The following is a 23,839-nucleotide window of genomic DNA, read 5'->3' as shown; positions in this document are numbered from 1 at the left end:
CCCTGTTGCCATGGAAAGTTTTCTGCCCCTCGCATCTCATATAGACACTTAGACGCTTGTACACGCACACACAGTCAGTATAGAATAGATTCTGTCCGAGAGTCTTTCCTTGTGGATAACATAGTTCTCTAAACATAGGATGTTAGATATGATTTGGAATTAGGTTGACTTGACCCCCCAGACTTCTCGTCTCCACATGTAGAGCTAAATGTCAAGTCCCCTTCACCCCCTAGTTGCACGTCAATCACACGTCATGCTGCTGCGCGCGCATCTATGTTAAGTATTATCTTATAGATCCACCTATGTATGATAATCAAAGCCAATCATGTTTCTTTCTGCTCCTTATTACGCCTAGTTTCAATTACGTATTACTATGTCATTTCTCTTATCAATTGTTACGCCTATTGCATTCGTTTCATTGTAATGTATGACCTATAAAAGTTACTTCTTGTCAATAAAGTATTGTACTTCACTTCCTGAACCCTCGTGGTGACGGAACCTGAAGGCCGCCACTCGAGTCGGCCATTTTGGAATAAAGCCCATTCAGAAAATCTCTTATACCACGGATTCTGCCTCTTGTTATTCTGAGCTATTTTACTTTATTTTAGATTCCGTATGAAATTCAGTCTAGGTAAAAAGAATATTTACCACAGGAGGAGCAGCCGGGAGGCGGGTGGCAGGGGGAAGCGAATGGGCGCTGGGGGGCGGGGCCACAGGGGCAGCAGCGGCGGAGACTGCGGGGAATGGACACGGAGGAACAAAAGGCAAAAAGGATACACAAGGCAAAAAAAGATCACACAAGGCAAAAAAGATACACAAGGCAAAAAAGGATACACAAGAAGGGGAAAAAATACAATGGTCAGTGGGCACAGAGCAAAAAACACCAAGAGCGTTGGTGGAGCTGCAGCGGGGGGGAGCGACCTACCGTGCAAGGTCAAGGGTCGCTCTCCTCACCGCGCAGCGGCCGCCATTATAAGAGGAGGTGGGAGGGAGGAGCAGCTGGGAGGCGGGAGGCGGGTGGCAGGGGGCAGCGAATGGGCGCAGGCCCGCAGGGGCAGCAGCGGCGGAACTACGGGGAATGGGCACGGAGGAACAAAAGGCAAAAAGGATACACAAGGCAAAAGAAGGTTACACAAGGCAAAAAGGATACACAAGGCAAAAAAGGATACACAAGAAGGGGAAAAAATACAATGGTCAGTGGGGCACAGAGCACAAAACACCAAGAGCGCTGGTGGAGCTGCAGCAGGGGGGGGAGCGACCTACCGTGCAAGGTCAAGGGTAGTCGCTAGTTGCAGTCTGCCATGGCTTTACACCCAACAAATGTGTATAGTGCATGTGTTTACCCATTAGTAGTAAACCTAGATATAAATAGCAGACTAAGTACATATTTACCAATCATGAACAAGAGTCAAACTCCCTTTCATAGAAAGGTTCAAAATTACCAATGCGCAATAACCTTTTAACAAATTACCAAAGCCAGATTTGTCCACTCATGCATCTGCAAATGCATACGGGGGCATTGATACACTGCTGATCTGCCTTGCATAATAGTCCACCATCCTTGAAGTCCCACGTAGCAGCAGACACTCTCCGTGATGAGTCATCATAAATTAGACAGATGCATAATCCAGCAAGGGAATGAGAGCTGGAGATACCTCAGACCACCTCAGGAACATGACTTGCTCAATGCAGCAAGAAAACGTCAACCAGTACAACCCCTCCGGACTTCGCCCTCATGCTCAGCCTCTTTCATTCCCCCCTCCCCCCCCCCCCCCCGCAGGATTGTTAAACCTGAAAACACATTTTAGTCATCCCGCCCCCCCCCGCCCCCCCCCCCCCCCCACACACACATTTTTCTGACCGCGCCACCCATGTTTCACCTCACCGGCCACTGGATGTAAGTGAGAGTTCGTGTTTTGTAACATTTGCAAATAAATAAAACAGATGTAAACCTAAAATGAAAGATAGGAACAAAAGTCATGAAAATAGCTCGCATGTAGGATTTTTGTTCAATTACCCAAATGAAGAAGCAAATGCATGAGACGCCACTGCATTACAACAGCCTTGCACATCAACAATTTTCCATCCGTCTCCCTGATTTTTATGATTCCAGTGACGAAATCCTTCTGCAAAAAGTCAAGAGAAAGAAAATACTAGATTATAGAAACTAAAATGACTACCTTAAATAAAATTATTAAAATATTTCGTGTGGTGATACCTATTTTTTGGATTATCAAAATAAAAAGTAAACTATGCTACTACAATACATCGAATTTCGGGTCCCTTCACATTTCTTCTTCAGATAACAGTGGTGCAAAAGTGATGATATATTTTGAAAAAACAAAATCAATTATGAAAAGCTGAACAGCAAATTATTAACAAAAAAATCTCTGTCATTAATCATAAAATTGCTGGGGGCGTGGCTTGGCGCCGATGGAGTGAGCAGCTCAAACTGCGAGCTCCCCGTCGGCCAGCCGCCATCGAAGGCCATCCTGAACCCTTGAAGAGGGCACAATACCCCACAGCTCACCCACGCCACTGAGGACACAGCTGGAGTGTCTCGGAGGCGAAACAAGCCGCTCACACAGCCGAAAATCGGTGGGGAATGCTTGGGAACGGCGCGGCCGAATGACTTCCCAAGATGGCGGCGCCCAACGGGAGCTGAAGAAGACAGAACAAGCGCCAACTACCTACGCCGGGGAGTAAAACTCCAGCAACCGGGTGCTCTCTCTCCCTCCCTCCCTCCCTCTACACGGAACAACGCGGCGTGTCGGGGCGCCTGGATAGACCCCTGCTGAAGCCACGCCTGGGTTGTTGAGATCGCCGACCGCAACAAAGCCCTGCGGTAAGATGGCGGCCTGAGTGTAGGGCGGCGAGAGACGTACCCGGTACATTCCTGCTGGCGCGACCTTCCTGAGGGCCTGGGGTGCTCCCTCCTTTCCGCTTCCCGCCTCTGACGCAGAAGAACACTGTCAGCGGAGTGCCCTCCCTTCCTCCCACTGCGGGGAGAGGCGCAACAGGCGGGGGGGGCCCGGACACTCTCCCGTTAAAAGTCGCACCTGACGGGCAAACTCCGCCGACCGCACTGAAGCCCAGCGCTGGGATGGAGGAGTGAGTCCTGCGCGACGATAGTGTGCCCTAACCTGCCCAGCTGACCAGGCTCCTGCTGCTAGATAGAGCGCCAGACTTGAGGACTCCCTGCGCAGAAGTACGCTGTGGGTGATCCACCGCCTGCAGGCCTTGGGACGGCCCCGTGGAGTGTGTGACTGGCAGAGGAGCGGCGTACGCCTCGAGGGAGAGAGACGGCATGAGACAGTGTGTAGAGCGGCACAACAGTGGGGGCAGGCGGGAACAAAGCAAGAAGAGAAGCTGAAACTCCCCCCCCCCCCCCGAGTGCGGAACTGCCCTGGGTGCTGAGGTCTGCATCGCCCTCCCTCCCGTAGGACTCTGGCGTAAGGGACTGGGGACAACAAACGCCTGAGGAGGAGACCTTGCCCAATGCGCAGTAATACGTGACCCGGCCTCTGCCTGCGACAGCAGCTGCGGCGGACGAGAGGCGAGAGAGACTTGGAGCGACAGGGCCTTGGACTCTGGGTGTGTCTCATAGCGACTGGCACTATCACTGATCTAGAGGACAGGTAAGAGACGGGGACACCTTGCTGGAGGAGAACGGTGCATTTCAGGCGGTAATTTGGGACATCCCATGAGCGCGCGCAATACCAGGAGCACCGCAGGATGCGAAGACGCCATCGGGAAACCCCTTAAAGAGAAGGATAGAGAAGACCCCACCATGACTGCACACCCTGTAGTCCCAACACTACAGGACATCCTACAGGCTATCACCACATCTAGTGAATGCTTGGAAAGTAGAATTGACTCGTTGAGCTTAGACATGGGGCTGCTCCGAGAAGACCATAGGAAGCTGGCGGACAGGGTCATGTCGAACGAAGGAGAACTTGCGGAGGCTATACCGTCGCTCACTGCCATGCAGCATCGAATGGCTCAATTAGAAACGAAAGTGCGGACACTGGAGGACAAGGCGGAGGATGCCGAAAACAGATCACGTAGAAGCAACCTGCAGATCGTGGGCCTGCCAGAGAAAATTGAAGGCCGCGACATGATGGCCTACCTTGAGAAGTGGCTCAAAGAAGAGATAGCGCCTGAGGGATTGTCGAACTTGTTCGCTCTGGAAGGCGCGCACCGCGTCCCTGCGAAACCGCCCCTGCCAGGAGCTCCGCCAAGAGTGGTGATCGCGAAACTCCTCTACTATAAAGACAGGGACCACATCCTGACACAGGCACGCCTCAAGGGAGACACACAAGTGCACAACTCTACGGTGCGCACCTTCCCAGATTTTTTGCGAGAGGTGCAACGGCGAAGGGGATCCTACGGAGATGTGAAGCAGAGACTGCGCCAGCTGGATTACAAATGTGTGACGCAATACCCAGCTATGCTCCGAGTGCTAACAGCGGGTGGCACAGAGTTCTTCAAAACCCCAGAGGAGGCATCTGACTGGCTGGACTGCCATGCCGGAGCTCGACCACCGCAGAACATGGCGAAAAAATGATGGCGCAGTCATGTTCCAGGCCACAGAGGATTAGAACCGACTCTCTCGCACCTTCCCGAAGACAGCGACCATTCAGGGGGCACCAGTCCTGAGGGGGGCTCCAGTGACTCTGAGGCACAGAGTGAGTCACTTCTGAGTGTCACACCGCAGACGGTGGATGGCATCATATGATGGTGAGACCTAGCGGGCCCGGTCCTGCGGAACATGAACATAACGGGACACCCCTACTATTGCATACAGGTATGAGGGTAACTAAGGGGGAAGCGCTGTGGGGTGGACCACCGAAGGGGCGGAGAGCGATGGCGGCTGCTGGGACTGGGAGAGCTTCAACGGCTGGCCACCCTCTGGGATTGACTGACTACCCTACAAGCAGTCACTTGTAGACTTTATACACTGGTTTGGATGGGGGGTTGTTTTTTCCTACTTATCCTGGGGAGTGGGAGTTCGAGGGCAAGTTTATTGTTGGGTTCGGGGGGAAACACTGGGTTGCAAAATGTTAAACCTCATGTGGGCTCAAATGAGAGGTGGGCGCTAATCAGCCTGGGAGGGGCTCGAATCACGGTCATATTCGATAATGGCTGACAATCGACATTACAAATATATGACCTGGAACATTAGGGGCATACACACTATGTCTAAACATACACCAAACACAAAAGGAAGGGCAGGCATTACACAGGAGATGGCGAGGGCAGCTCTTCTACACTACCTACTCGGCTTATGCACGGGGGCGTTGGTGTGGGTCCAGGAAGGAGTCCCGTTCCAGTTACTCCATTCAGTGGTTGATCCGGAGGGCCGATACATGGCCATCAAGGGAAACCTGGAAGGCCTAGACATTACCATGATAAGTGTGTACGCCCCTAACGTAGATCAGCCTGCATTCTTTGCGACGCTAACCCACAAATTAGCACAATATCTTACAGGTACTGTGATAGTGGGGGGGGTGACTTTAACAGTGTAGAAGACGTACTTTTGGACCGGTCCCACCCTCTGCTGCCAACCTCCTAAGTAGCGCGTGTTTCCCATGCGTTCAGTACTCGGAGATAGAGCTGGGGGCTGTTGGACTCATGGCGAACCCTGAACCCTGAACCCTGAACCCGCAAACCAAAACTACTCTTATTTTTCGGCGGTCCACAAAGTGCACGTGTGACTAGATGCCCTCTTGTGCTCAGTGGATGCTCAGCAATAGGTCACGTCTGCAGAATATCTGGCACACACCATTTCAGATCATAATCCACTGATTATGTCCCTGAAATGGGCGCACCCACCAGCGGCGATCCCCACCTGGCGCCTTCGCCCAGACACACTGGAGGATCAGGTCTTTAGGGAGGAGATCAGGGGTGAAATAGCGGATTATTTCCGACCGAATACTGGGACGACGGCATCCCTAACCACGGAATGGGACGCTTTTAAGGTGGTTGTAAGGTGCCCGTGCGTTGCGCATGCCACAGGAGTCAGGAGGGTTATTATGAAGGAAATAGAGGGGGCAGAGTCAGCTCTCCGAGAAGTGGAACGCACCAGGCCGGGACATCCGGAGCTCCAAACAGCGCTCCTGGACGCCAAAGAGAAGGTAGCGAAGCAAACGGAGAGGCTCAGGAGCTTTGACTACAAAAAATATTTAGAACGCACGCTTGATGAATGAGACAAGTCTGGATCGCTCCTGGCATCGCTGATGAATCCGGTGAGCCGGGGGTTCTTCTCCGGTGGAAATAGAAGATGAGTGGGGGATCAGACACTTTGCCCAGTATAAGATCAACGAGGTTTTTGCACACTACTACACCTCACTATAAACCAAAACATGTACATGTGAGTTGACAGACATGGGGGATTACCGGACTGATCTACCCCTGGCACGCCTGGCCCCTGAAATTGCGGAACTGTTAGGGGCGGATATCACGCAACGGGAGATTCGGGTGGACATCAAGGAAATGGCACGTAATAAAACGCCGGGCACAGATGGCCTACCGGCCGAATTTTTCGCAACGTATGTGGAAGAATTGACATCCCACCTGGCTGCACTGTACCAGAAGGCCCGAGACCTGGGGCAGTTACCTGACAGCACCAGGGAGGCCATAATTATCCCCATACCTAAAACAGGGAAAGAACCCCACGACTACAGACCGTTGTCCATGTTGAACATGGACTATAAGATCTTGAGTAAGATCCTCGCGATCCATTTACTGCCACATATGTCTCATCTGGTCCACCCCCGACCAGGCGGGTTTTATCCCAGGGCGGAACACTGCCACAAACATCAGACGCCTTTTACGGATAATGGACTCTGAAGGATACAATAAGCAGGAAGCAGCAGTACTTGCAGTAGACATTGAAAAGGCATTTGACAGCCTGGAATGGCAATATTTGTATGCAGTCCTGGTTGGGATGGGCCTGGGGGAGGGATTCCTGAAATGGGTGCAACTCCTGTACACAGCCCCTACAGCCCGGGTGCGCACTGGAAGAGTCAGCTCACCTAGATGGGGGTGGAAAGGGGAACGAGACAGGGATGCCCCCTCTCTCCTCTCCTGTTTGCTCTGGCCATGGAACCGCTGGCATGTAGAGCCAGGAGCGGCCAGGATTACAGGGGGCTAGAGATCTCAACGGGCCGTCATCTGATAGCATTATATGTGGATGATATTCTGATCTTCTTGCGCGACACTGCGGGCGAACTTCAGGGGCGCCCACCATGCTAGCACGATTCGGTACTGTGTCTGGCCTCCGGGTTAACTGGCAAAAATCCAGTTTGTTTCCACTAACCCCGGATACCCTTCCACCGCTTACCTTGGAAAGACTGCGGTGGGAGCCTGGCTGCCTGTAATACCTGGGTGTAAAAATTTACCATGATGCATCGGACCTCTTGGAAGGTAATGTAGGCAATGCAGTGAGTCGGCGAAAGCAGCATTGGATTTCTGGGGCACACTCCCGCTTTCTGTAGCTGGTAGAGTAGCTGTCCTAAAGATGATAACATTGCCACGCCTTTTAAATTATTTCGGGACACTGCCAGTGTGGATACCGCGGGCGATGTTTAGAGACTTGGACTCGATGGTCACTTCTTTTATTTGGGGCACTGGCAGGCGAGAGTGGCACTGTTGTCACTGCGACGCCCTACAGCAGAGGGCGGGCTAGCAGTGCCTGACCTTGAGAGCTACTATCTAGCTGCGCAACTATACTGGCTGATCCAATGGCTAGCGACAGACCGCAATCCTGACAGAGAACGCTGCCCAGATGCACCAGACACTGCCAACCTAGCAAAAATCCTTTTACGCGTCTGCCGCACCGCGCCAGCAGACACAATTGCTACCAAGGTGGTACTGTGCTGTTGGTCCAGATAAATGAGGAAAGTGGGCGCTGCGATTCCCTATTCTCCTGCCATACCACGGGCAATGTTGCAGTATCTTCCACAAGGGGAGCATTGGGCAGTGCTGGAGGACTGGGTAGAAGCGGGACTGTGAGAAATGGGAGACCTTTACAGACACTATGCACTATTACCTTCGAAGACTTGCAGGCAACATAGAACATCCCTGGGGGTCACTTCCTGAAACATAGGGCCTTGACTCGCAAGATTAGGGCACATTGGAGGGGCGGGGGCACGAAGCCATGAGCGCTGGCGGGGTGCAGATATGTAGCGCTCTCCGCAGGCAGAATTAAAATGGTGTCCTTCCTTTACAAGGCCATACAGACAGATGCACGGTGGCCATTAGAACAACTGAAATTACAATGGGAAGAAGACCTTGGTAAAGAAATACAAGAGAGGGACTGGGAAAAAAGTATAGAACGTATACCAAAGGCGTCCAGGAACGCACGCTTCAAATTAATTAACTATTATGTACTGCACAGAGCATATCTCACGCCGGCCAGGATTAGGAGGTACTTCGGAGCAGAATCAGCGGCCTGCCTGAGATGCGGGGAGAGGCACGCACACATACTCCACATGTTCTGGGAATGCCCCCTACTGCGACCTTCTGGGGAGACGTAGGCAGATAGTAGGCGACGTGATAGAAAAAGAGCTGCCACAGACACCAGAGCACTTCCTTTTAGGATGGTTTCCGCACACGGCCAGGAACAAAGTAACGGGGAAGCTTCAGGACCTCGCTTACGTCCTAGCCAAGAGGGAGATAGCTAGAAACTGGAAGGCCCCGAGAGGCCCGCAGGTCACCACCTGGACAAAAGAACTAGAAAAGTGGGCGGGCGCAGAAAGTAGGCTACTATTTAGGGAAGCTAGCTGGAGGATTGGTAAGACGGACAAGGTCAAAGCATGGGAAACCTTGGTGAATGAACTAATAGCCTCTGGACAGGAGGACGTTGAAGAGATGGGCTCCCCTAGAGCAGATGACGTGCCCCTAGGCAATGAGCTGAGAGGAAACCAAACTTAACACACTCGAACTAGGTCACCACCACGCACGGCTGATGAGTTTCACACGCACGGACAGCTACTAACAAATTGCTCTTTTATATATTGTTTGTTTGATTGCAACCCGGGGGGGGGGGGGGAGGGGGGGAGAGGGGGGACCTGTTTTACTTATTGGGGAAACTGATTGTACGAATTCATGAAAGTTAACGGATCATTCGCTGTGTATGTCATGGACTTATCCAACATTAAACAATGTCTGTGATACTGAGAATTAAATGCAAATAAAATATGATTAAAAAAAAAAACATTAAATTGCATCCAAGTGTTTTTTTACCTGAGTGTAGGACCTGGGGTCTCCAGGCCCTATGGGGCGGTAACGTGACACGAGCGGTCGGGCCACCAGGGGACTGTGTGTAAAGCAACCATACAACACGCACCTCACATGCGACGAGGGACACACACAATAAGTGACGCCACACAGGTTAAATTATGCAAATACTTCAAGTTTATCCAAGTAAAGCCAGATAGATGCAGTTCATGAGATATCAGTGCAATGCGTGCGAGGTAATACAATCCAGCAAGGTATACAGGCCAGACATGAGATGTAACGGCCGTTCAGAATCTATACATGCACTTCATGAATATGGCGAGGCACGCTTCACCTATACCAGCGCGGGACTCCCTATTAGGGTTAACTACCTGTAGGGCCCTGGGGATGATTATCGCGCTGTGCGCGTGAAGCAAGGACCATCTCTGAACGGGGCGTCTAGCACCGGGCAATACTCGTGAGGGGTGTCACTGGATACTTCAACACGGAGCCTGTAGAACAAAGCGCTCCTCGTAATCAATGGCACTTAATACTTTGAAGCAGAGCATCTAAAACAAAGCGCTACTCGTAATCAATGTCATGTAATACTTTCAAGCAGAGCATGGAAAACAAAGCGCTACTGGTAATCAATGACATGTAATACTTTCAAGCAGAGCATGGAAAACAAAGCGCTTCTCGTAATCGATGACATGTAATACTGTCAAGCAGAGCATGTAAAATAAAGCTACTCGTAATCCCTGACTCTTGGTACTTTGAAGCGGAGCATATAAATCAAAGCGCTCCTCGTAATCACTGATAGTCAGTACTTTAGGATGGCGCTTCCAGCGGGGAGCGCAACGGGACTTGAGGAGTGAGTCTCCAGGCTCCGGTGCAGTTCGTAGGGCACTGCGCTTCAGTACCGCTCGAGGGGGCACACGGAAAGGATCCCTCGGCGGGGTCTCTCTCTCGCGAAGGCAGGGGAGGACTCCCACGGAGGGGGAACCCGGGCTAAGAGTGCGGTGCAGCTCCCAACCAGCAGGGGGCGCACCGGGGGCGATCTCAGCCTCCGGGCTTACCTCGATCTCGGCGTCAGCAGGCGTCCGCTCCCACGATGATGGGGGAACTCGGCCCCGGCCTCGCACACCTCCTCACGCAGCTGCGACGGCAGCGACGGGGCCCCGGGCTTCTCCGCGGGCCTCCTGACACGGCAGGGCACTCCTCCAGGCCTCCAGGCCACGGCGGTGAGCGCGCTGGCTTCGTCGTCGCAGGGGGGGGCTCAAATTAAGGATGGGGTTCTGTGCTCAGCGGAGCCCGCTGCCGTGGGGTCCCGGACAAGGACAGGGAGCGCAGGGGTCACAGCGCTAATCCCTGGTCGATCCCCGGTGGTTCTCCAGTCAGCTTTGCATCAGGGTTCAGGGGTCAGTCTGGACACGCAGTCTCAGTGCTTGGTGAATAGGTTTTAGAGTTCAATCTGGACACGCAGTCTCAGTGCTTGGTGAATAGGTTTTAGAGTTCAATCTGGACACGCAGTCTCAGCATTCAGTTTTTGTTCTCAGCTGTTAGATGAAGTCTTATTGGCGCAGATGTATCTGGCGCCCTTAGGGGGTTCTGTTACAGGGGGTTAGGAATGGAGAGGGCGACTAGATCCTTCCTAGTCAGGCTGGGCAGAGAGTCTCTGGGTCCTCCTACTGCTGGGCAAGATCAGTGGGTTTCACAGGGTCCCTCACTCACTTAAGAGGCAGCACCTAAATCCTGTCACTCTCAGAGGCATAAGTCCCTGGCTAGGCCCTACCGCCTACACTCCTGGTGGATTCTTCCAGCTCTGCTTCACCCCAATGGCCAACTCACCACAAAAAGTTCCCTCCCTCTCCTAAATAATCCTAGGTCAGGTGACCTCTAGCCAAGGCGGCAAAAGAAAAACCACACCTCCCTTCTAGAAGGTTCCAGCACATTCCAGGAGCTTCCCCACTCTACCTATGGGACAAAAAGGCGGGCTGGTGTCGCAACATTGTTGTGGGGTTCCAGCCAGCTCCTGGCAGCTAGGGTGCTACTATGAAAGACCACTCTGCAGTAGCAGGGGTCTGTGGCAGCCATCTTGGGAGAAGGGAGCACCTGCACCTTAACACTGATTGGCAATGAAAAGGGGCCCGGAGACCTAGTCCAACATAAAAATGAGGGTGGAAAAAATGAGGCACGATACAAAAATGGAAGGGGAGACATCCCTAGGGCTGACAGGTTCAACACTGAGTCTCACAGGGGTATCACACTCACTACTGAGAATATTACTATGTTGAATAAATTAAGTATAAGAATGTGTACCCTAGCCTTAAATGATGTTATGTTACGCGTAGAGGGGGCTCTGATATGTGGTGGGAGGTCATTCCATGCTTTAGGCAGGATGTATGAAAAGGCTCCACCTCTGGCTTTATTTCTGTGAATTTGTGGGGTAAGTGTGAGCGGGAGTATGTCTGAGCTGAGGTGTCTGGCATGTCGGTCGAAGGAGATGTGACTGTTTAATTAGTCCAGTCCAATGATGGGTAGAGCTTTGAATGTGTGTGTGAGGAGTTGAACTGGGTGTGCCTGTGTATAGGGAGCCACTGGAGCTCTTGCAGATGTGGTGTGATGTGAGCCCTGAGAAGAAGGCTGACCGTGAGTCTGGCCGTGTGCTTTTTATAAAGTCTGTAGTCTTCTGGTATACCGCTTGGTGATTCCAGCATACAGGGCATTCCCATAGTCCAGTTTGATGATGGTGCAGGTAATGGTTTTTCCGGAAATGCTTGGCAGCCATTTGAAGACCTTCTTCAGCAACTTCAGGGTGATGAAGGCAGCGGCTGTGAAGGCATGGACTTGTGTGGACATGTCCAGTTTGTCATCAATGATGATGTCTAGGTAGCAAGTTTGGGGACTGGGGGTGGGTGTGCTTCCCAGTCGGTAGGCCACCATGTGGAGTTCCAGAGTGATGTGTTATTTCAAAAGATCACTACTTCTGTCCTGTAGGTGTTAAGCTTGAGACAGTGCACGTCATCCAGCCAGTGATGTTAGTCAAGCAGGCAGTGAACCTGTCCCTGAGCTTGTGGGTTTCGTCTGAGAAGGAGACTATGAGTTTTGGGTCATATGCATGTGAGAAGATGTTGATGTCAATGTTTGGATGGCGTTGGCTAGCAGTACAATATATAATCTAACCTTACACATCATATTTCCTGGCATTTAAATGTAACTCTATATACTGCACTAAGGGCCTCGGTACAAAAGGCTTGTTATTTGATGTGAGCTTACCGGCGGCCTGAATCTCCTATGCTGAACAATATCCATGCGCCAAATAATTGGGAATGTGCTATCTTCTGGGGAATGGGGAATAATACTTTGCCCCAGGAGTATCTGGTCCAAAACTGTGTGTTTTATTCCAACCGTGGAAAATAATGGACCAGATCACAGAATCATTCACCTTCTGGTTAGAACAGGTGGTAAATGGATCTAGGGGCTTTGTTTTAGGTATGGTCTAAGGACTGGCGGGACAGCTAGGAGTAAAGAAGAGAGATGAAGGGTGCTCTACTGCTCCCCCCATGCAGTAGGGCAAGCACAGGCTGGGCACAACAGCCGCCGGTTGTCCCACCTGGCCCTCTTTGAGTCCAAGTCTTCTGTCCAGGATTACTGACTGGTATTTGTGGTCCCATTAATATCAAGCTCAGAGGCACCAGAACATTTTTAATTGTGCAAAGCTATATGCCACTCCGAATATAGTCTCCCGGACAAGTCATAATGAGGGCAATTCATAATGAGAAGATGTTGGGAGAAATCCTTGTTTTTCAATCCGTGGTAAGTGCAGTGGCGGCTGGTGACATTTGAAAGTGGTAAGACGTAAAGTTATCATGGTACTGCACTGAGGCGAGCGAGCGAGCCCTAACAACTCCCCCGAGAAAATTTTGAAAAAAGAGTGGATAATGGAGCATTTTCAAGCAAATTTGAGGAAGCAGGAAGGTTGATAAAGCACTTGCGAAAGTATTATGACAGGATCTGTAATAACATCCTTATATCCATCAACTTTACCCCAACACACGTACAAACACACACTCAAACTCTTTCAAGTACACACATAAAGTACGAGTCACAAACATTTGTTTAGGCTTAAAGACCTATAAAACAAAAAAGTATACAGAGACCGCTGCAGCTGCAAGCAGACGTGAAATACTCGATTTACTCACAAAGTGACAAACACAAAACCCGCAGCCAGACATACTGGGCCTGGTGCCACCTCATAAGCACCCCTGGTCACACCTTCCCCTTTCTGGGAGCTTCCAGGAGACGAAATCAAGGAGAAATTTAAAAAACAAATTGTTTCGGGGTTCTCATGTCCCCCTCTCATTTACATCACACAAACTGCTCTGGATGGCAAGGGAAAGGGCAATCACCATGCGCCTTACTAGGGACACATGCTTAAATCTGGGGCTCTCCGTTACCATGGGCTCCCTATGATGCACCAGGACTACAAGACCCAAGAGTAGGCCAGTACTCAGCGCGGCATGGCTAAACACTTATAAGGTCCCTATTGGCTATGCTTGTTTAATAAGAGGTGAGCAGCCACCACCCGCAGTGCTAAATTAAGTCTTCCGGAAGGCCCAGAGAAGGGCTTTTTGCGTAATTCATCTTTCAAGTGATAAGAACATCGACCACAATTCTCTAGGAGTAAATCAGCAAAATAAAGTAATTTCTTGAGGGACTGCAAAAACACACAACACGAGCCCACAACAGCATCAGCCTGGGGTAGGAAGATGAGTTGTTGATCACATTTTACACCCAAGTTCTTTGCCACTGTGGCTAGGGGATGGGGGAGGAACCACAGACTTGCCAATTCCCACTTGGCACAGACTTGCTATTTTTCTCTGTGCATGCACTTGCCAATTATGTGTGCTGAAAGGGAACATATTTAATAATGCGCACCTACCGGTCTGCCTAAGTAAGCCTTAAAATTGCATTTGAAACACTGGTAAATCACAATACACTTTGTGCTACTGAAACTAGTCTTTTCATAAGATTCTTATGGATTGACTAGATAGTTCAATACACTTGAGTTCAAAATCAATTTAGGAGAAACTGTAAAAAGACGCAAAGTGCAAAACAAGCTTGTGCAGTAAGTAGCTTTAGCAGTAAAACTATTTTTGCAAACTGAGTGCCCATTACAATGGGAAAACGTGCTGCCTGTAACTGACAGTGTGCCACCACACACCATGCTTAAGTGATATTTTTGCAAATGTTTTGATTTCATTGATTTGTTCAACATGTGAGAAAGTGTCACTCTAAGTGTCACACATTTGTTCGTCACTCATAAGAACCCTGAAACCTTGGAAAAGGCACTCATAGGCAATCTCTAAACTTGCCAGCTATGCTTCGGGTCCATGAAAACAGGATGCAGAAAGAGCTCTGCATTCAAGAAACTGTGGCGAACATCTGCAGCGGCTCAATTGGAGGATGCCGTAACCTTGTCATGGCTCAAATCATTGCCCCACAAGCCGCCCGCACCGGCAGCTCCCTCGGCGTCGAGGGAGAATTGCAATCATGTCAGTCACAGTCAGCAGACAGCACGAACTCGGACTGCCCACCCCTTCAGATTCTGAAGGGGGAGGGCGGTCCGACGTCATGCTGCTGAGTGACTGACATGCAGCGGACCAGGGGTGGCGCAGAGCGCACAGCAGGCAGCAGTGCGCATGCTGGGTGAAGGAGGCGAATTTTCGCTCCGTGCCCAGTCATGCGCACTACTGTCTGCTGTAGCTGGCGTATGCCCATTAGGAGAGCGAGGGTTGAGCAAAGGCTCAAACCACGGTCTCCTAATGGGCAGGCGGGCGGTGAGTCACCCTGCTCTAAGCCAATGCTGGCGCTGCTGGGGCAGCGTCAGTATTGGCTTAGAGGGGTTGCCAACCGACCAGTGCTGTTCCTTAGAAGAGGCGCCAACAGGACCCGGCCGAGAAGCAGAGAGGCGCCGCGCTGACCTGGTCTGGTAAGCTTAGCTTTACACAAAAAGACACAAAATGTACTCATGTTCTGTGGTTTTCCTTTAACAACGTTCCCTCATTAATACCTACTGACCAAGTTTTACGTTATATATTCTACACTCCGTCGTTGAACTCTTTTGCTAGACAAGCTTTAGAGGTGTGAGAAGGGGCCTCAAAGCACATGGGGCAGCTGTGGAATGGAGCTGCGGCTGTTATGATGTCACGGAGATAACAAACTGATTGTAAGCTGCAGCTCACAGCAGGTATGGTAAATGTATGTCTCGTATGATAGGTTTTTTATATGAAGCGATATTCAACATGTAGATTCACTGTGATGGTATTGAGAACTCAATGAAAAGACACACATGGAGTGAAATAAATGCCAGCTCCCTGCAAATTGAGCGTTAATTTTTTAGTTGTTGGACACAGGTGACACGGGCTACAAAAGCAGCTGTGTTCTAATTACGTCCATAAATATTACCTATTGCCCTAACGTGCAGTTGATTTTTAATTACAGATCCAGGAAATGATTATTTTCAAATTTGCATAATTACTTCTTGAAAATGAAAAAGGGAAAACCCTGGCTGAGATCAGACAACTCCCCAGGCACCTATTTCCTGCCAATGCACCCGCTGAATTCTCATACACGTAGAGATACACATTTGGGGATTATCAGATCAAAACGGCGATATGTCCAGAGCGGTGCAGGGGCCCATTAAATGCATGTCTCTCGTGCTGAAAAAAAAACGCTTTGCAAACGGATAGTACCCGTGGGAGGTCAGTTTCATTACTCCCTGATGTGCTAAGAACGGTGACGTCACATCCTGCAGGGCAGGAGCATTGCACAGAATGTTGGTGCCCTGAGCAGATAAGACAGCATTTATTGAGACATCAGATTGCACCAACGGAGATGAAACACTCATTTGCTCCTTTCTGCCATGGTAATTAATACCTGTTAACCCAGAATAAGTCGGCACACTCCGAAAATATGAGATCAAAATCCTAGTCTTTATTAATATGTTTTTTAAAGTTTAAATAATTTATTATATCTCTTAGCATGGCGAAGATAAGAGGTAAGAAGTTTTCGTAATAACAGGGACGGGGTGCCTGTAGAATAGTTGTGCTTCAGTTCAGTCAGTTCCAGTTAACAGTTGCACGTGTTTCATGAGAGTAGTTCCCTCTTGTATTTTAGATGAGTGCTATATCGCTACGGTACACAGCATTGAACTTCCATGGGTCAATACTATGAACTAATAGTGCATGATGCGTCAACCACATCTTTATTCCGAGGTTCGTGGCTCGCGCACTAATCAAGATGGCGGCGATTTTGCGGAGCATGTTCATGATTTGAGCCATGACAAGGTTACGGCATCCTCCAATTGAGCCGCTGCAGATGTTCGCCACAGTTTCTTGAATGCAGAGCTCTTTCTGCATCCTGTTTTCATGGACCCGAAGCATAGCTGGCAAGTTTAGAGATTGCCTATGAGTGCCTTTTCCAAGGTTTCAGGGTTCTTATGAGTGACGAACAAATGTGTGACACTTAGAGTGACACTTTCTCACATGTTGAACAAATAAATGAAATCAAAACATTTGCAAAAATATCACTTAAGCATGGTGTGTGGTGGCACACTGTCAGTTACAGGCAGCACGTTTTCCCATTGTAATGGCCACTCAGTTTGCAAAAATAGTTTTACTGCTAAAGCTACTTACTGCACAAGCTTGTTTTGCACTTTGCGTCTTTCCAGTTTCTCCTAAATTGATTTTGAACTCAAGTGTATTGAACTATCTAGTCAATCCATAAGAATCTTATGAAAAGACTAGTTTCAGTAGCACAAAGTGTCTTGTGATTTACCAGTGTTTCAAATGCAATTTTAAGGCTTACTTAGGCAGACCGGTAGGTGCGCATTATTAAATATGTTCCCTTTCAGCACACATAATTGGCAAGTGTATGCACAGAGAAAAATAGCAAGTTTGTGCCAAGTGGGAATTGGCAAGTCTGTGGTTCCTCCCCCATCCCCCAGCCACAGTGGCAAAGAACTTGGGTGTAAAATGTGATCAACAACTCATCTTCCTACCCCAGGCTGATGCTGTTGTGGGCTCGTGTTGTGTGTTTTTGCAGTCCCTCAAGAAATTACTTTATTTTGCTGATTTACTCCTAGAGAATTGTGGTCGATGTTCTTATCACTTGAAAGATGAATTACGCAAAAAGCCCTTCTCTGGGCCTTCCGGAAGACTTAATTTAGCACTGCGGGTGGTGGCTGCTCACCTCTTATTAAACAAGCATAGCCAATAGGGACCTTATAAGTGTTTAGCCATGCCGCGCTGAGTACTGGCCTACTCTTGGGTCTTGTAGTCCTGGTGCATCACAGGGAGCCCATGGTAACGGAGAGCCCCAGATTTAAGCATGTGTCCCTAGTAAGGCGCATGGTGATTGCCCTTTCCCTTGCCATCCAGAGCAGTTTGTGTGATGTAAATGAGAGGGGGACATGAGAACCCCGAAACAATTTGTTTTTTAAATTTCTCCTTGATTTCGTCTCCTGGAAGCTCCCAGAAAGGGGAAGGTGTGACCAGGGGTGCTTATGAGGTGGCACCGGGCCCAGTATGTCTGGCTGCGGGTTTTGTGTTTGTCACTTTGTGAGTAAATTGAGTATTTCACGTCTGCTTGCAGCTGCAGCGGTCTCTGTATACTTTTTTGTTTATAGGTCTTTAAGCCTAAACAAATGTTTGTGACTCGTACTTTATGTGTGTACTTGAAAGAGTTTGAGTGTGTGTTTGTACTTGTGTTGGGGTAAAGTTGATGGATATAAGGATGTTATTACAGATCCTGTCATAATACTTTCGCAAGTGCTTTATCAACCTTCCTGCTTCCTCAAATTTGCTTGAAAATGCTCCATTATCCACTCTTTTTTCAAAATTTTCTCGGAGGAGTTGTTAGGGCTCGCTCGCTCGCCTCAGTGCAGTACCATGATAACTTTACGTCTTACCACTTTCAAATGTCACCAGCCGCCACTGCAATCCTTCATAAGACTGGGGTGTTTAGATACATGTGTACTGAAAATAGGTGACAATAGAATGACTAAGTTTTGATCTAATCAATGCCAACTTCACTCCCTTTGCTGCCCCCTGCTGCCCCTGCTCCAGGTTCTACCCTTACCATCAATGAAAAACTGAAGATTCTTGATAGCCCTCAGCTGCAGATATAGCAATCTGCCTGTAAGCCTTATGCAGGAGACAGAACCCTGTCCTCCTAAAGAGACCCTTATCCTTTCAATGTCAGTCTTTGATAAACCGAGCTCATTTACTCTTGAAATGTGGGTCTTTTATATTGACAAGTATACTGAACTCACTGTGTAATGTAAAATCTTAATAAAGAAATATCCCTCCCAAAAAAGAAACGTAGGTGTTTTACCTCAAAAAGTAGATTAGCGTTCTCAAAATGTCAGGCACTCCTCAAACCCACCGCAGATCCAAGAGAGATGATGTTTTCAGATTAATGAGACATGGCTAGTGTTTGCAGAAGAGATCTATATGTGCTCTACAGATCACTGGTTCGGCCCTACTCACTACTTGTTTCCCAAAGGTAATTATTTTGTAAAGTTAATTATTTTTTGCACAGATTATTGATTGACTGACCTGCAGTCAGTTGTTGAACCAGAAAGTCACTCTCGTTTTTCTAAAAACTTTCCCTCCCACAGCCTACTTTAAGTCACGTGCATATTTGCCTTAGTCTTTATTATTGTATTTTTGCGAATTGTCCATGTTTGATTCCAAAATGTTAAAAAATGATCTCGTCTTTTAAAGTCATATATGCAACAAATACCTAATCTCTTCTTTCATCTATCACTCCAACTAACCATCTGCATGAACTCACATACCCAGGGCACAAGTCGGAGGTACACATGGGTAGATGGTGTCCACCCACTATTTTCACCACCCTGCCAAGGAGTTGGGCCCCACTGAAATATGAGGAACTGGTCCCGGTGTAAGTTTCCACACCAGGACACATTCCTCAGTGCCTGCATGTTGTCTGCCTTCGTTCTGGGCAGCAACATGCAGACAAGAAGGGGGATTTAATATTTTAAGGGCCACATATACAATCCGTTTTAGCAGTTGCAAACAGAAAATCGTGCTGTTTGCGACCACTAAAGAGTTGTTTGGCATGTACTAACCCTATTTTGCGAGTCAGTAATCTATTACTAATAACGAGTCGCAGGGGCATATATGAATATTTTGCAACCGGAATGCGGTTGCAAAATATTCATATTTTGCCTACTTCGTGAACGAGGTGGTAACTCGCAAACGGGAAGCGGTCCTCAAGGGGCCCTTTCCGAATGTGGGCATCAACATTTTTTAAGAGCAGGCAGTGATCCCACAGAGCACTACCTACTCTTAGTAAATGAAAAGGTAGCTTTTCATTTACTTTTTTTTAAATGCATTCCGTTTTCCCATTTTAAAATGGGCTGCATTTCAGTAAAAAAAATTGCTTTACCTCACACATAGATGCAAATGCAATAGAGGGGGTATGGTGGCTCAGTGGACTAATGCGTCACCTCAGGGACCTGTGCTTGATTTCAAGATCACAGGTTCAAATCCCAGCAGGTCCACTCAGCCTTTCATCCATCTGAGGTCAATAAAATGAGTACCGTTGGGTAACAAGAAACATCTGTTATTCAGCACCAAGATATCTACAGGTGAACATGTGCTTTACACATGCTAGTGGAAACAAACAGGGGCAGCTTCTCTGCTAAGGCAGTGAAGCATCACCCCACTGCTCTGAGACCAGTGGAAAAATAAATTGATAATAACATTGTTAATATCATTTTATTTTTTGTAGCTACGGGGCTGGGTTAGGGTGAGGCGGGGCTGGTCTCACAGGCGGTGGAGTGGTTCATGCACTTAATTGCGCATGGCGGTTTGGCTGTCCGTCTTGGGCCGGCCAAACAGTCATATGCACTAAGCATGTTCTCCACCAGGCTGTAATACACAGATTGGGTGGTGAACATGCACCGGCAACCTGTCCCTCTCTGAGCACCGAACCAAGGTGCTCAGACCAATCACGATGCTACTGTCATGGTGACAGCAGCGTCATGATTGGCTTATGAGAGCCTGTGTGCTTCCTGGACTCGTCAAGAAGAGAAGCAACGATGGAGGAGAGACGGCGGCATAAAGAGTTAAGTGGTTTTTCTTATCTTTTGTTTTTTTCAAACCCCGCTTCACCACCCCCATTCCCTGCCAGCCGCCATTCCCTGCCAGCCACCACTGGAAAGAAAGGCACACAACCTGTTACTACTTTATCAATTCACAAGTACTTAAGAGAGGCATGGTTTGACTTTGTTCAGTCCCCTGTAATGCATGCACTGTAGGAATGCCATCTGTGTTAGTCTGTCCCAGTATTTACCCAAATAACAATTTAAATATAACTATTTTGTTTTATTTTATAGCGCAACTCATCCCAGTGCAGGTTGTCTGAGCACTTTACAACACATGTACACATTATACATTGACAATGAATCATAAGTGTGTAAATCAATCTACATGACGTGTTACATAAGACAGTGAGGGTTACAAGGTATAGGAGTCACATGTCCTTCATCGCTCACGGTGCAAGATTAGAAGGATCACAAATTATGAACTGCAAGTCACAAAAGGATCTCTGAGTTAAAAGCAGTAACTCACTTACCTAGCTAAATAAAATAAGAATCTGTCATCTGTTTGATAGATGCTGTACTTTTCAGGAAATACATTAACCCTTTTTGCTACTTTGATTCAAAATTGGGGCTATATGAAACCCAGATCTCTCCAGCAAATGTGTTAACCTCCTGAGTTATCTTACCATTATTACTGTTCCCTGACTGGGCACACAAAGATCTCTGCAGCAGGTACCTTAACCCCACAAGATATCTTAAAATTTAGACTTTGCAACCAATTAAGCATCAGAGATTTATTACCATATTTCTCCTAGTTGCCAAATTCTTTGTGGCAGTTTAAAAAAATAAATGGATACCTTGAGGCCCAGATCTTGCATCGGGGTGTGTCACTTCTTTGGCACAACCCCAATGCAAAATCTATTTTGTTAAACGTCGTAATGCACGCAAATGTACTCACGATAGACCTGCTAAACATATGTGTGAGGTGTTAAGATCTGATATCACGTATTGTGATGTCATTTCCTAAGAGGTCATGGGTTATTGATACCACTTCCTGTGATGCAGCACTGATGTCACGCACCATGATCTCACTTGCACACTGCCTAACTTGGATAGTCCCCCCACTTCTGTTTTTGAAGACTTGTGCCCTGCACATACCCCAGAGCCCCCCCCACACCATCTTACACCAACCCCACAATGAGCATGCCTAATTCCTATTCATGTAATCGACCACACAAGAAACTGGAGTACGTATATGCATGGAATGGTATTATTTAAAAAACCAGATCAACCCAATAACCAATTAATTAACCACTAACCTTGGTATCCCAGAGCAGCGTGCTGCCCAACGTAAAGCGCTTCAACGAATCATCATGGGTAAAAAGGCTCTATATAAATGCTGTTAGAAGGACAGGTAACCTCATAGGTAGGGCCACTGGAATTATGCGGCCAGGGAGCACCAAACAATGTGACAGGGTTGACTAAATTATGCAGCAAGAAAAAGCAAAGGCTGCAGCACTTTTATTTTTTACAGTATTTTTTTTAATTTTTTTTACATATGGCAATACTTGCAGAGAAACGTACTGAGCCCTGGAACTCACCGGTAGCGCTGGGGTTCTTCAGCAGGTTTCAGGAAGTCATCTCGCTGGTCTTGTTCCAGATTAACCCTTCCCACTAGTGGAGAGTTAAGGTACTAGTGTCTTCACTGTCAACGCCCACCGTTTTCTGTGGCTTAATATAAACCTACCAAAAGAAAGATAAAAGGAGAATGGGACAAAATAGAACTATGAATAAGTGGAAAAAAGAAGAAAATGTGGCTTACTGTAAAAACAAAACAAAAGCAACACTGGCCGCAGCAGCAAACTTCACCTTATGTCCCGGACGCCGACGGTCAAATGCTGAACGGATTCACATGTATCCTGAGCTCTGATTCAGCTGTGTCTGATCGGTGCTGTTGGCCCTTTCTTTTATTTTACTTTTATATAAATTGATTGAGGGTGGGGCAACATCACAAAACAATGGAAATTTGCATGTTGAAATCAACAGTAAACCCTGTTGCACCAGACACAGAAACCCAACCGGGAAACAGCCTGATATATCAGCCCACACCTAGACCGGTCACACCTACCCTGCGGGGACTGCACATTGGCAAGGAAAAAGAAGACTGCTGCTCGCCACCTCAGTATGCCATGGGGCCGGTCAGGCACACAGTGGGGTAGCGTCTTGCTGCAAAACATTCGGGAAGATGCCGACACCCGGGCAGGCAGAGTACCTCATGCACCTGAGTAGGCTGCCTCAGCAGAAGTGCCAGGCAGTGTGTCTGCCAGGGAGCGTCTTCCAAGACCTTCAGCTACTCTGAGTGGAAGGGGGGGGGGGGGGGGGATGGGGAGGGGGGACCAGGAATTAGCAGCGGGTAACGTAATTCATGTTGGCTGAGGAGCTGCGGACAGTCAAGTCCTGAACTGTCTGCGAGCTCACCCTGTCTGCCAGCCAAACTGGAGAGGAAGCATCCCGCTGACAAGGCCGCACTGAGACTGATAATAAGCCCTGGCACCGAAATTAAAGTTTCCCCGATTAGCAAATCAGACAGTTAAAAAGTGCTGAACATGTGATTATCGGGCTGTTTTGAAATTGTCAAAACACTATGCATAGGTGTTTTGCAAAGGAATGGACTGTATGAAGAAATCAACAGTAAAACCCGTTGCACCAGATGAACAAACCCACCAGGAAACGGCCTCAAATATCATCCCACACCCGGCCCTGTCACAGCTACCCTGCCAGGACTGCACTGGCAGCAGGTGCGACAAGGAAAAAGAAGGCTGCTGCACACCGCCTCAGTATCTCATGGAACCAGTCAGACAGACTGCTTAGGAACAGTGCGGTGGCGTTTTGCTGCAAAACAACTGGGAAGATGCCGACCCCCTGATCCACGTGAGGGCACTGCCAGGTCCTCGAGGGTGGTCCCAGGATGCTATACATTCTTTACCTTGGGGAAGCTTTGATTGTTCCCTTATCAAACATGTCAGCTATCACCCTCCCGTCCTCCATTCATGAAACTCCCTCTCAGCCATTGCAGTGGAAAAGATGTGTTAAAATGTATTGGGGTAAAGTGTGAAGGGGAGGCTATCATTTCATGTAATTTCGCTACCTTATCCTATATTTTCAATGCTGTAGCAACAGGGGCGCTCAAATATACATTTGCCGGCCTGTGTTTCCATGACAACCATATATCAGAAGTCCTCTCATTTCTATTGGCAAAGCTGTAACTGAAATAGACAAAGAAACTTGTAATGGGGGACTAAACAGGAGGGGAAACAAGAAAATATTTGCAAAATTGAGGAGATAACAATGGTCTCTGTATGTCTTGAATAAAATTATGAGTCAATAAACTAGGAAAATATCTCTGTATCCAGTTTGAAAGTTCAGCTGGGATACTGGTCTTGAATTTATCTTTGTCACTCTCGCACAAATCAAAACTCTTTA

At 48.3% G+C, this 23,839-nt stretch overlaps 1 long non-coding RNA gene across 2 annotated transcripts in view; it reads right to left on the bottom strand.

Annotated features, from left to right (window-relative positions):
* LOC146797805 (uncharacterized) overlaps window positions 1-22,841 on the bottom strand; it is a 74,047-nt gene extending 51,206 nt beyond the window's left edge. The window contains exons 1-3 of one of the 2 annotated variants that reach the window (XR_014968537.1): window positions 22,226-22,841; window positions 21,958-22,099; window positions 2,018-2,126 (exon numbers count right to left, since the gene is read on the bottom strand). This is a non-coding gene — a long non-coding RNA (uncharacterized LOC146797805). The remainder of the gene's footprint in view (window positions 1-2,017; window positions 2,127-21,957; window positions 22,100-22,225) is intronic. The other variant, XR_014968538.1, reaches the window with a different exon arrangement.
* Window positions 22,842-23,839: the final 998 nt, after the last annotated feature.

This window comes from Triturus cristatus, chromosome 9 (genome assembly GCF_964204655.1).
Source record: "Triturus cristatus chromosome 9, aTriCri1.1, whole genome shotgun sequence".
Classification (NCBI taxonomy): domain Eukaryota; kingdom Metazoa; phylum Chordata; class Amphibia; order Caudata; family Salamandridae; genus Triturus; species Triturus cristatus.
The sequence above is the reverse complement of the archived record's forward strand: the minus strand, read 5'-3'. Positions and strand labels throughout refer to the sequence as shown.